The sequence below is a fragment of the Musa acuminata genome, chromosome BXJ1-8 (genome assembly GCF_036884655.1).
Source record: "Musa acuminata AAA Group cultivar baxijiao chromosome BXJ1-8, Cavendish_Baxijiao_AAA, whole genome shotgun sequence".
Classification (NCBI taxonomy): Eukaryota; Viridiplantae; Streptophyta; class Magnoliopsida; order Zingiberales; family Musaceae; genus Musa; species Musa acuminata.
The window spans coordinates 38,455,850-38,467,973 of record NC_088334.1 but is presented as its reverse complement, the minus strand read 5'-3'; the positions used below and the strand labels follow the sequence as shown (position 1 = coordinate 38,467,973).

General features: G+C 45.8%; 5 non-coding genes and 1 pseudogene across 5 annotated transcripts; all 6 read left to right on the top strand.

The window, feature by feature from the left end:
• The first annotated feature begins 2,685 nt into the window (after positions 1–2,685).
• Positions 2,686–2,804, top strand: LOC135590434 (5S ribosomal RNA). Its single transcript, XR_010477842.1, has one exon. It is a non-coding gene; the product is annotated as a 5S ribosomal RNA (ribosomal RNA).
• A 6,704-nt stretch (positions 2,805–9,508) lies between these two features.
• Positions 9,509–9,627, top strand: LOC135589904 (5S ribosomal RNA). Its single transcript, XR_010477310.1, has one exon. It is a non-coding gene; the product is annotated as a 5S ribosomal RNA (ribosomal RNA).
• Positions 9,628–10,162: 535 nt separating this feature from the next.
• LOC135590993 (5S ribosomal RNA) lies at positions 10,163–10,291 on the top strand (annotated as a pseudogene).
• Positions 10,292–10,825: 534 nt separating this feature from the next.
• LOC135591509 (5S ribosomal RNA) lies at positions 10,826–10,944 on the top strand. Its single transcript, XR_010478546.1, has one exon. It is a non-coding gene; the product is annotated as a 5S ribosomal RNA (ribosomal RNA).
• Positions 10,945–11,479: 535 nt separating this feature from the next.
• On the top strand, positions 11,480–11,598 carry LOC135591501 (5S ribosomal RNA). The gene has a single exon (XR_010478540.1). It is a non-coding gene; the product is annotated as a 5S ribosomal RNA (ribosomal RNA).
• Positions 11,599–11,977: 379 nt separating this feature from the next.
• Positions 11,978–12,096, top strand: LOC135590011 (5S ribosomal RNA). Its single transcript, XR_010477417.1, has one exon. It is a non-coding gene; the product is annotated as a 5S ribosomal RNA (ribosomal RNA).
• The last annotated feature ends 28 nt before the right edge of the window (positions 12,097–12,124 follow it).

Below are 12,124 nucleotides of genomic sequence, written 5' to 3'. Positions count from 1 at the left end.
TGATTTCTGCCAGGCGGTTGAACCACCCAAGCCAGGAGGTTGCACCGCTTGTGCTCAGTCTCCGAGCGAGACTGGGCGGTGCAACCACCCCAGCCAGGCGGTGGCACCGCCTGGGCTTAGTCTCCGAGCGAGACTGGGCGGTTCAACCTCCCTTGATAGGAGGTGGCACCGCCTGAGCTCGGTCTTCGAGCTCTAGCAGGAGGTGCAACCGCCTCAGTCAGGCGGTGGCACCGCCTGAGCTCGATTTTCGAGCTCTGGTAGGAGGTGCAACCACCCCTGACAGAGGTGGCACTGCCTAGAGGCTCAGTCTTCGAGCTTTGCCAGGCGGTGCAACCGCCTCAGTCAGGAGGTGCAACCACCAGATCCCGGAATTTCAGAAATTGACAATTTTGAGCTCCAAATTCAAATTGGGTTGGGGCCTATAAATACCCCACCCTTTTAGCACTGAAAGGGCACCCAGAATCCACCGAAATTCTGATTTTATTCTGTGATTTTTAGAGATCAAAATTGTTGTAAAGGCCAAAAGTTCTTCTCCCTCTTTTCTTCCAAGTTCTGAGCTTTAAAGAGAGGAGAGAAAATTCTGTAAGGGTTGTCTCCTAAGCCCATCAAAAGGAGTGAAACTGTAAAAGGGTGGTTGGCCTTCGCCTATTGAAGGAAGGCCTCTAGTTGACGTCGGTGGAGGAAGCCAAAAGTGGAGTAGGTCAAGATTGACCGAACCACTCTAAATCTCGGTTTGCATTTACTTTGAGCACATTATCTTTACTGCAAACCTCCTTAAAAGCTTACTGCTTTCTGCGCATATACGATCGGGTTTCAAGCTTTGCACTTTCTGAATCGGCATTTAGACGTAAATCAGTTTTAGCGTACGATCATCATATTTCAGTTTGCGTTTACGCTTTAATTTCTATCATAACTGCAAACTGCCTTTATTTCCTTGCTTAAACTGCAGTTCGTTTAATCAAGTGATTTACGAATCAGAATTTAGACATAAATCAGTTTTTTCGTACGAATATCATATTTTAGTTTGCGCCTACTATCTGATTTGGATCATAACTGCAAACTGCATTTATAGCTTTGCTGCATCTCGCTTAAACAAAAGTTAAAGTGATTTACGAATCGGCTTTCTTACTGAAATCACTTTTAATGAACGAACGTAGTTTTTATCGTAGAAGGTTTTCCGCTACACTAATTCACCCCCCCTCTTAGTGCTCTTGATCCTAACAGGTGACCCCTTGGGAAGTCCTCGTGTTGCACTCATTTTTGCGCCCCTGGTTTTGGGCCTCGGAATTTGCCGTGACCGCTACACAGTCAGTCTCGTGGGGCTCGGAGAGAGCTTTCCGGAATGGGGCCGCAATAGCGATTCTGAGTTCATTCGAGAAAGTATTGTGTAGCACTCCGTTTTGCGCCCCGAGCGGCCAAAAGACTTACTTAAAACTCTCTTTTAAGCTTTTCAATTTTTCCAGCATTATGGCCAACAATAAATATGTCATTAACATATAGCAGGAGAATAATGAAATCATCATCTAAAAATTTCTTCATAAACATACAATGATCAGACATGGTTCTAGGAAGGGTGACCCCATGGGAAGTCCTCGTGTTGCATCCCTTTTTGCGCCCCGAGCGGCCAAAACCTCTCTCGTCGACCTCCGAAGCGATGGTTTTGGGCCTCGGAATTTGCTGTGACCGCTACATAGTCAGTCTCGTGGGGCTCGGAGAGAGCTTTCCGGAATGGGGCCGCAATAGCGATTCCGAGTTCGTTCGAGAAAGTCTCGTGTTGCACTTCTTTTTGTGCCCCGAGCGGCCAAAAGACTTACTTAAAACTCTCTTTTAAGCTTTTCAATTTTTTTAGCATAATGGCCAACAATAAATATGTCATTCACATATAGCAGGAGAATAATGAAATCATCATCTAAAAATTTCTTCATAAACATACAATAATCAGACTTGGTTCTAGGATGGGTGACCCCCTAGGAAGTCCTCGTGTTGCACTCCTTTTTGCACCCCGAGCGGCCAAAAGACTTACTTAAAACTCTCTTTTAAGCTTTTCAATTTTTCCAGCATTATGGCCAACAATAAATATGTCATTAACAGATAGCAGGAGAATAATGAAATCATCATCTAAAAATTTCTTCATAAACATACAATTATAAGACATGGTTCTAGGTTGGGTGACCCCCTGGGAAGTCCTCGTGTTGCACTCCTTTTTGCGCACCGAGCGGCCAAAAGACTTACTTAAAACTCTCTTTTAAGCTTTTCAATTTTTCCAGCATTATGGCCAACAATAAATATGTCATTAACGTATAGCAGGAGAATATAATAATGAAATCATCATCTAAAAATTTCTTCATAAAACATACAATGATCAGACATGGTTCTAGGATGGGTGACCCCCTGGGAAGTCCTCGTGTTGCACTCCTTTTTGGGCCAAAACCTCTCCCGTCGACCTCCGAGGTGATGGTTTTGGGCCTCGGAATTTGCCGTGACCGCTACGCAGTCAGTCTCGTGGGGCTCGGAGAGAGCTTTCCGGAATGGGGCCGCAATAGCGATTCCCAGTTCGTTCGAGAAAGTCCCGATGGTTTCGGCGCGCGCTTGCCGTGTCCGGTACGTGGTCGGCCTCGTGGGCATCGGAGAGATCCGACAATGGCGATTCCGAGATCGTTCGAGAGGTTTCGGGGCTCCGGTCGTCGATGCGATCATACCAGCACTAAAGCATCGGATCCTATCAGAACTCCGAAGTTAAGCGTGCTTGGGCGAGAGTAGTACTAGGATGGGTGACCCCTTGGGAAGTCCTCGTGTTGCACTCCTTTTTGCGCCCCGAGCGGCCAAAAGACTTAATTAAAACTCTCTTTTAAGCTTTTCAATTTTTCTAGCATTATGGCCAACAATAAATATGTCATTAACATATAGTAGGAGAATAATAAAATCATCATCTAAAAATTTCTTCATAAACATACAATTATCAGACATGGTTCTAGGATGGGTGACCCCTTGGGAAGTCCTCGTGTTGCACTCCTTTTTGCGCCCCGAGCGGCCAAAACCTCTCCCGTGGACCTCCGAGGCGATGGTTTTGGGCCTCGGAATTTGTCGTGACCGCTACGCAGTCAGTCTCGTGGGGCTTGGAGAGAGCTTTTTGGAATGGGGCAGCAATAGCGATTCCGAGTTCGTTCGAGAAAGTCTCGTGTTGCACTCCTTTTTGCGCCCCGAGCGGCCAAAAGACTTACTTAAAACTCTCTTTTAAGCTTTTCAATTTTTCCAGCATTATGGCCAACAATAAATATGTCATTAACATATAGCAGGAGAATAATAAAATCATCATCTAAAAATTTCTTCATAAACATAAAATGAAAAGACATGGTTCTAGGAGGGGTGACCCCTTGGGAAGTCCTCGTGTTGCACTCCTTTTTGCGCCCAAAGCGGCCAAAACCTCTCCCGTCGACCTCCGAGGCGATGGTTTTGGGCCTCGGAATTTGCCGTGACTGCTACGCAGTCAGTCTCATGGGGCTTGGAGAGAGCTTTCTGGAATGGGGCAGCAATAGCGATTCCGAGTTCGTTCGAGAAAGTCTCGTGTTGCACTCCTTTTTGTGCCCCGAGCGGCCAAAAGACTTACTTAAAACTCTCTTTTAAGCTTTTCAATTTTTCCAGCATTATGGCCAACAATAAATATGTTATTAACGTATAGCAGGAGAATAGAATAATGAAATCATCATCTAAAAATTTCTTCATAAAACATACAATGATCAGACATGGTTCTAGGATGGGTGACCCCCTGGGAAGTTGTTAGGACTCTAGCTTGGAGAGTCCTAATTGAGAGGGACATTCATGTAAAAATGTTAGGACTCTAGCTAGGAGAGTCCTAATTGAGAGGGACATTCTGTTAGGACTCTAGCTAGGAGAGTCCTAATTGTGAGGGGCATTCATGTAGGAGATTTTTTCTTAGAGAAGAATTAGGAGTTGTAAGGGAATAGGAGTCTTGAGTAGGAGTCCTATTAGGAGTTGGTTAGAAGTAAGAGTCTTAAGTAGGAGTCCTATTAGGAGTTAGGGTTTAGAAGCTCTATAAATAGCCATGTATTCCTTCTCTTTTCATAAGCAATAGATGAATCTTTTCTGCAGCCTTTGAGCAGCAGCTTGGAGGGAGGAACCCCTATCGAGTTCCAAGGAGGCCGATCCCCTAAAGAGATCAACCCCAAGTTTAGAATCTGCAAGGGTTCTAACACCTGGTATCAGAGCAGCGTTCTTGGCATCTCACTGCCCTTCCACAGCCATCCATCAACCCTCTACAACCATCCAAAGCAATTCCCACAATTGCTTAAAAGATCGTCACCGAATTCCATCATCATCTCCACCACCACGGATCATCCTTCGATCTCCCCGTGAATTGCAACAGGTTCTGGTTTCCTACCTTACTGCTGTTGCAATTTAGTTATCCTTATTTGAAAAAAAAAAAAAAATCGTTCTTATATTGCTGCATAAACTTTTTGTCACAAAGTTTTCATCTCTACGATGAAAGATACATTGCAGAATTTCAGCCGCATAGCACCATCTGTTTGATCTTGCTACTGTGCTTTTTCTATCCAAATTTCTACGAAATTTTTATGACATCTTTGACACTTCCTAACAGAAGATTTCCCTTTGGTTTCATCAAAAAATTCTCAATATAAACTACTGATCTTTTATGTCCAATCTGCTGCACTTGAATTGCAGAATTCAAGCCGCATAGCACCATCTGTTTGATCTTGCTACTGTGCTTTTTCTATCCAAATTTCTACAAAATTTTTATGACATCTTTGACTCTTCCTAACAGTAGATTTCCCTTTGGTTTCATTGAAAAATTCTCAATATAAACTACTGATCTTTTATGTCCAATCTGCTGCACTTGAAAATCTATGCTGCAGAAAATTTCAACTGCATATCGTTGCCTTAACCCATCTATTTGCAATCTTTTTTGAATGAAATTTCTTATAGACTTCATATATCATCTTGGCTTCCATCTAAGATTGATCTATTAAGAAATTCATCTCTAAAAACGATTTTATGTTGCTGCAAATTTTTATCGTAACCCGCTGAAATTTTTCGACGATAATTCTGCAATTGTAAATTGCACCAATTTCTTTGCTGTTATACTGCCGAAATTTTCTTGATTAAATTAGATATCCTTGCTGTCATATAAACTGTGATTTTGCTATCAATTCCCTCCTCAATTCTCTCAAGTTTTTGGTGGAAATTACGTCGAGAAACCGTTGTTTCTTCGACGACAATTCTACTCTTACAAGACAGCACATACTTGCTGCAACTTCCACAGATTTATGTCAAACTTTTGCTACCATCTACCACAGATCCAAAACTTTCATCCACAGCCCTAAAACTCTACCAAACCACACCCTCAAACTGCACCCAAAACAGCCACAAAACAAGCCTAAACCGCAGCCTACATCCACCAATCCACCAACACTTTCGACCATCACTTCTCTCAACCTATACATACCTTTAACCCAACAGCAAAAGAGAGATCTTAGCATCATTGATTTGGGGCCATATACTATGGCATCTAAGGAGGCAATCAATGCTAAATTCGAAGCCTTGGAGGCGCGAATGGAGGATAAGATTCGGACGCTCTTTACCGAACTCAGATTGGGCCGACCACTAAGCCCGAAGAAATCATATCAAGGAGAGAGCTTTGCCCAATCACACCAAGCCCGAAGAGATGACTTCCAAGGGAGGGTAGGCTCTATGACCAATCCCAACTATCCATGCATGAGAGTGGACTTCCCTAGATGGGAAGAAGGAGACCCGATTGGTTGGATCTCACGTGCGGAGCGATATTTTCGGTACCACAAAACCGCGGATGTATCTATGGTGAAAATTACAGCTATACATCTTAAAGGGGATGCTATACAGTGGTTTGACTGGTTTGAACATACTTATGGAGTCCTTTCATGGCGACAATTCAAAGAAGGACTACTGATTCGCTTCAGACCAACCGATTACGAGAATATTGACGAACAACTAGCAAAGATCCGACAAACCTCCACCATTTCGGAGTACCAAACCAGGTTTGAAAGGTTATCTAATCAAACTCGTGATTGGTCTCAAAAATAGCTATTGAGGACCTTCATTGAGGGCTTGAAGCCGGAGATCCGAGGAGAAGTTAAAGCGCGACAACCGTATACGCTTATGGCAGCCATCTCTTTTGCACGACATCAAGAGGAGCAATTGAATCATGAAGCTCGGAGGACTAGGGTCGCTCCTCAACCAGTAATATTGAAGCCCTCAGCCCCCCCTACTATCGACCAAGTCCCGACACCAAAGAGGTTAACAAGAGAAGAGCTTCGGGAGCGATATGCGAAGGGGTTATGTTGGCATTGTGACGAGCCGTGGAGTCGTGAGCATCGCTGTAGTAAAGGGAGACTTCTTATGATTGAACCAATAGAAGAAGAGGTCATTGAACATCCAGAAGAGAGCCTTGAACATGAAGAAGAAGATGCAGAAGAAGAGCCACAACCGACTGAAGTTATGGTACATGCACTAGCCGGCTACTCAAACCCGGAAACGATAAAAGTTGGAGGCCTTCTCAAACAACAACCGATCACTATTCTCATCGACACGGGCAGTTCTAATAACTTTCTAAATAGTAAGGTTACTATCCAGATGGCCTTACCTATTGAGAATTGCAACAGGTTTGACGTTAAGGTCGTCGACGGACGGATTTTGAATTGTGATCGTAGGCGCCCGCAGGAGAAACTATTGCTGTAGGACCAAGAGATAATTGCAGATTTCTTCCTTCTCTCTCTTGATGATCATGAGGCCATACTCAGAATTAAATGGTTGATGTCATTAGGTGATATTTCTTGGAATTTTATGCAACTAATTATAAAATTTTACAGTAAGGAGAAACAGGTGATACTGCACGGGAAACGTGAGGGCGACGTAACGACGATTTGCACACAACAAATGGAGAAGGTTTTGCATAAAGCATGCAGCGGCTTTTTGGTACAACTTGAGCAGCAAACTAAGGGAGAGCCAACAGAATTTGAAGATCCAAATCTACTTCCTTTGCTTGCTGAATTTTCAAATATATTTGACGAACCGCGCAACCTACCTCTTACCTGTCGGCATGATCATTGTATAATGATTCTTCCAGGCAAATCTTCAGCAAATGCTCAGCCATATCAGTATCCACATCTCCAGAAGGATGAAATAGAAAGGATTATAAAAGAGATGCTCGAAACAGGAGTTATTCGGCCAAGTTGCAACCTCTACTCTTCGCCGGTGCTACTTGTACGCAAGAAGGACGGAACAAGGCGAATATGTGTTGATTACCGAGCTCTCAATGGCATAATCATCAAGGACAAATACTTTATTCCAATAGTAGATGAATTGCTAGATGAAAGGGAGCACAAATCTTTACAAAGCTGGACCTTTGATCCGGGTATCATCAAATACGAGCATGCGAAGAAGACATACGGAAAACCACCTTTTAAACACACAACAACCACGAATTTTTGCTTTCTTCAACAAAAGGTGGAATATCTTGGGCATATCATATCAGAGGAAGGTGTGGCAGTGGACCCCTTCAAAATTGGAGCAATGCAAAACTGGTCGACCTCGAGAAACATAAAATTGCTACATGGCTTTCTGGGTTTAACAGGCTACTACCGCAAGTTCGTGAAAAACTATGGAAAGATCAGTGCACCACTTACTTCCTTACTAGAAAAAGATGTCTTCCAATGGTTGGACAGAGCCTCCGCTGCCTTCGACAAACTTAAGGCAGCCATGACGACGATGCCGGTGCTAACACTACCAGATTTCAACCGACCCTTCATTATTGAGGCCGACACATCTGGAGTCAGAATTGGAGCCATTCTCATGCAAGATGGTCGACCACTCGCATACACTAGCAAGGCATTATCTCCCTCCCATCAAAATAGGTCAACATATGATAAGGAGATGCTCGCCATTGTGCGCGCAGCAACGAGGTGGAGACCCTACTTGATTGGTCGACGATTTCAAAATAAAACCGACCATAAATGCCTCAAGTACTTTTTGGAGCGAAAGATACCCTCCCCTGAGCAACAAAAATGGGTAACAAAACTTCTTGGATTTGATTTTGAAATAACTTATAAAAAGGGGAAAGAGAATGTTCTTGCAGATGCGCTTTCGCAGCTACCCGAGCAAGTTGAAGTTTCGACCGTTTCACTTTCGACCAGCGACTTCCTTGAGGATATTAAGATGGAATGGCAGGAAGATTTAGATACTAGTAAGATTATAAAAAAATTGGAGGAAGCACCAAGCCCCATGGCTCATTACAATTGGGACTCAAAAGAATTACACTATAAGGGACGCATTGTGCTTGTGACAAATTCTACTTGCATCTTCAATAGCAGATTTTGGACAAAGTTATTCTATATGCAGGGTACTAAATTGAAAAGGAGTACGACATATCACCCACAAACCAACAGTCAACCGGAAGTTTTAAACAGGTGCTTGGAGACAGCCCAAAGCCACCCACCAAATATGACTACCCAAAGAGAACTCCAGACCCAGCCAAGTGGCATTATTGATCGACGGATCGTGACTCGACGACGACGACCCACTAATGAAGTGCTAATACAGTGGGCGAACCTACCAAAAGAAGATGCCACTTGGGAGAACTATGACGACTTGAAGATCAAATTCCTAGAATTCATGAATAATCAGCCTCGAGGGCAAGGCTGATTTGAAGAGGGCGGGTCTGTTAGGACTCTAGCTTGGAGAGTCCTAATTGAGAGGGACATTCATGTAAAAATGTTAGGACTCTAGCTAGGAGAGTCCTAATTGAGAGGGACATTCTGTTAGGACTCTAGCTAGGAGAGTCCTAATTGTGAGGGGCATTCATGTAGGAGGTTTTTTCTTAGAGAAGAATTAGGAGTTGTAAGGGAATAGGAGTCTTGAGTAGGAGTCCTATTAGGAGTTGGTTAGAAGTAAGAATCTTAAGTAGGAGTCCTATTAGGAGTTAGGGTTTAGAAGCCCTATAAATAGCCATATATTCCTTCTCTTTTCATAAGCAATAGATGAATCTTTTCTGCAGCCTTTGAGCAGCAACTTGGAGGGAGGAACCCTAATAGAGTTCCAAGGAGGCCGATCCCCTAAAGAGATCAACCCCAAGTTTAGAATATGCAAGGGTTCTAACAGAAGTCCTCGTGTTGCACTCCTTTTTGGGCCAAAACCTCTCCCGTCGACCACCGAGGCGATGGTTTTGGGCCTCGGAATTTGCCGTGACCGCTACGCAGTCAGTCTCGTGGGGCTCGGAGAGAGCTTTCCGGAATGGGGCCGCAATAGCGATTCCGAGTTCGTTCGAGAAAGTCCCGATGGTTTCGGCGCGCGCTTTCCGTGTCCGGTACGCGGTCGGCCTCGTGGGCATCGGAGAGATCCGACAATGGCGATTCCGAGATCGTTCGAGAGGTTTCAGGGCTCCGGTCGTCGATGCGCCGTCCGCGACGTGCACAAAGGCGAGGGACGACGCACACAAAACGAGTGTGATCATACCAGCACTAAAGCACCGGATCCCATCAGAACTCCGAAGTTAAGCGTGCTTGGGCGAGAGTAGTACTAGGATGTGTGACCCCCTGGGAAGTCCTCGTGTTGCACTGCTTTTTGCGCCCCGAGCGGCCAAAAGACTTACTTAAAACTCTCTTTTAAACTTTTCAATTTTTCCAGCATTATGGCCAACAATAAATATGTCATTAACGTATAGCAGGAGAATAGAATAATGAAATCATCATCTAAAAATTTCTTCATAAAACATACAATGATCAGACATGGTTCTAGGATGGGTGACCCCCTAGGAAGTCCTCGTGTTGCACTCCTTTTAGGGCCAAAACCACTCCCGTCGACCTCCGAGGCGATGGTTTTGGGCCTCGGAATTTGTCGTGACCGCTACGCAGTCAGTCTCGTGGGGCTCGGAGAGAGCTTTCCGGAATGGGGCCGCAATAGCGATTCCGAGTTCGTTCGAGAAAGTCCCGATGGTTTCGGCGCGCGCTTGCCGTGTCCGGTACGCGGTCGGCCTCGTGGGCATCGGAGAGATCCGACAATGGCGATTCCGAGATCGTTCGAGCGGTTTCGGGGCTCCGGTCGTCGATGCGCCGTCCGCGACGTGCATAAAGGCGAGGGACGACGCACATAAAATGAGTGCGATCATACCAACACTAAAGCACCGGATCCCATCAGAACTCCGAAGTTAAGCGTGCTTGGGCGAGAGTGGGCGAGAGTAGTACTAGGATGGGTGACCCCTTGGGAAGTCCTCGTGTTGCACTACTTTTTTCGCCCCGAGCGGCCAAAAGACTTACTTAAAACTCTCTTTTAAGCTTTTCAATTTTTCCAGCATTATGGCCAAAATAAATATGTCATTAACGTATAGCAGGAGAATAGAATAATGAAATCATCATCTAAAAATTTCTTCATAAAACATACAATGATCAGACATGGTTCTAGGATGGGTGACCCCCTGGGAAGTCCTCGTGTTGCACTCCTTTTTGGGCCAAAACCTCTCCCGTCGACCTCCGAGGCGATGGTTTTGGGCCTCGGAATTTGCCGTGACCGCTACGCAGTCAGTCTCGTTGGGCTCGGAGAGAGCTTTCCGGAATGGGGCCGCAATAGCGATTCCGAGTTCGTTCGAGAAAGTCCCGATGGTTTCGGCGCGCGCTTGCCGTGTCCGGTACGCGGTCGGCCTCGTGGGCATCGGAGAGATCCGACAATGGCGATTCCGAGATCGTTCGAGAGGTTTCGGGGCACCGGTCGTCGATGCGCCGTCCGCGACGTGCACAAAGGCGAGGGACGACGCACACAAAACAAGTGCGATCATACCAGCACTAAGGCACCTGATCCCATCAGAACTCCAAAGTTAAGCGTTCTTGGGCGAGAGTAGTACTAGGATGGGTGACCCCCTAGGAAGTCCTCTTTTTGCACTGCTTTTTGCGCCCCGAGCGGCCAAAAGACTTACTTAAAACTCTCTTTTAAGCTTTTCAATTTTTCCAGCATTATGGCCAACAATAAATATGTCATTAACGTATAGCAGGAGAATAGAATAATGAAATCATCATCTAAAAATTTCTTCATAAAACATACAATGATCAGACATGGTTCTAGGATGGGTGACCCCCTGGGAAGTCCTCGTGTTGCACTCCTTTTTGGGCCAAAACCTCTCCCGTCGACCTCCGATGTGATGGTTTTGGGCCTCGGAATTTACCGTGACCGCTACGCAGTAAGTCTCGTGGGGCTCGAAGAGAGCTTTCCGGAATGGGGCCGCAATAGCGATTCCGAGTTCGTTCGATAAAGTCCCGATGGTTTCGGCGCGCGCTTGCCGTGTCCGGTACGCGGTCTGCCTCGTGGGCATCGGAGAGATCCGACAATGGCGATTCCGATTTCGTTCGAGAGGTTTCGGGGCTCCGGTCGTCAACGCGCCATCCGCGACGTGCACAAAGGCGAGGGACGACGCACACAAAACGAGTGCGATCATACCAACACTAAAGCACCGGATCCTATCAAAACTCCAAAGTGAAGCGTGCTTGGGTGACAGTAGTACTAGGATGGGTGACCCCCTGGGAAGTCCTCGTGTTGCACTCCTTTTCAATAATAAATATGTCATTAACGTGTAGCAGGAGAATAGAATAATGAAATCATTATCTAAAAATTTCTTCATAAAACATACAATGATCAGACATGGTTCTAGGATGGGTGACCCCCTGGGAAGTCCTCGTGTTGCACTCCCGTGGGGCTCGGAGAGAGCTTTCCGAAATGGGGCCGCAATAGCGATTCCGAGTTCGTTCGAGAAAGTCCCGATGGTTTCGGCGCGCGCTTGCCGTGTTCGGTACGCGGTCGGCCTTGTGGGCATCGGAGAGATCCAACAATGGCAATTCCGAGATCGTTCGAGAGGTTTCGGGGCTCCGGTCGTCGATGCGCCGTCCGCGACGTGCACAAAGGCGAGGGACGACGCACATAAGACGAGTGCGATCATACCAGCACTAAAGCACCGGATCCCATCAGAACTCCGAAGTTAAGCGTGCTTGGGCGACAGTAGTACTAGAATGGGTGACCCCCTGGGAAGTCCTCGTGTTGCACTGCTTTTTGCGCCCCGAGCGGCCAAAAGACT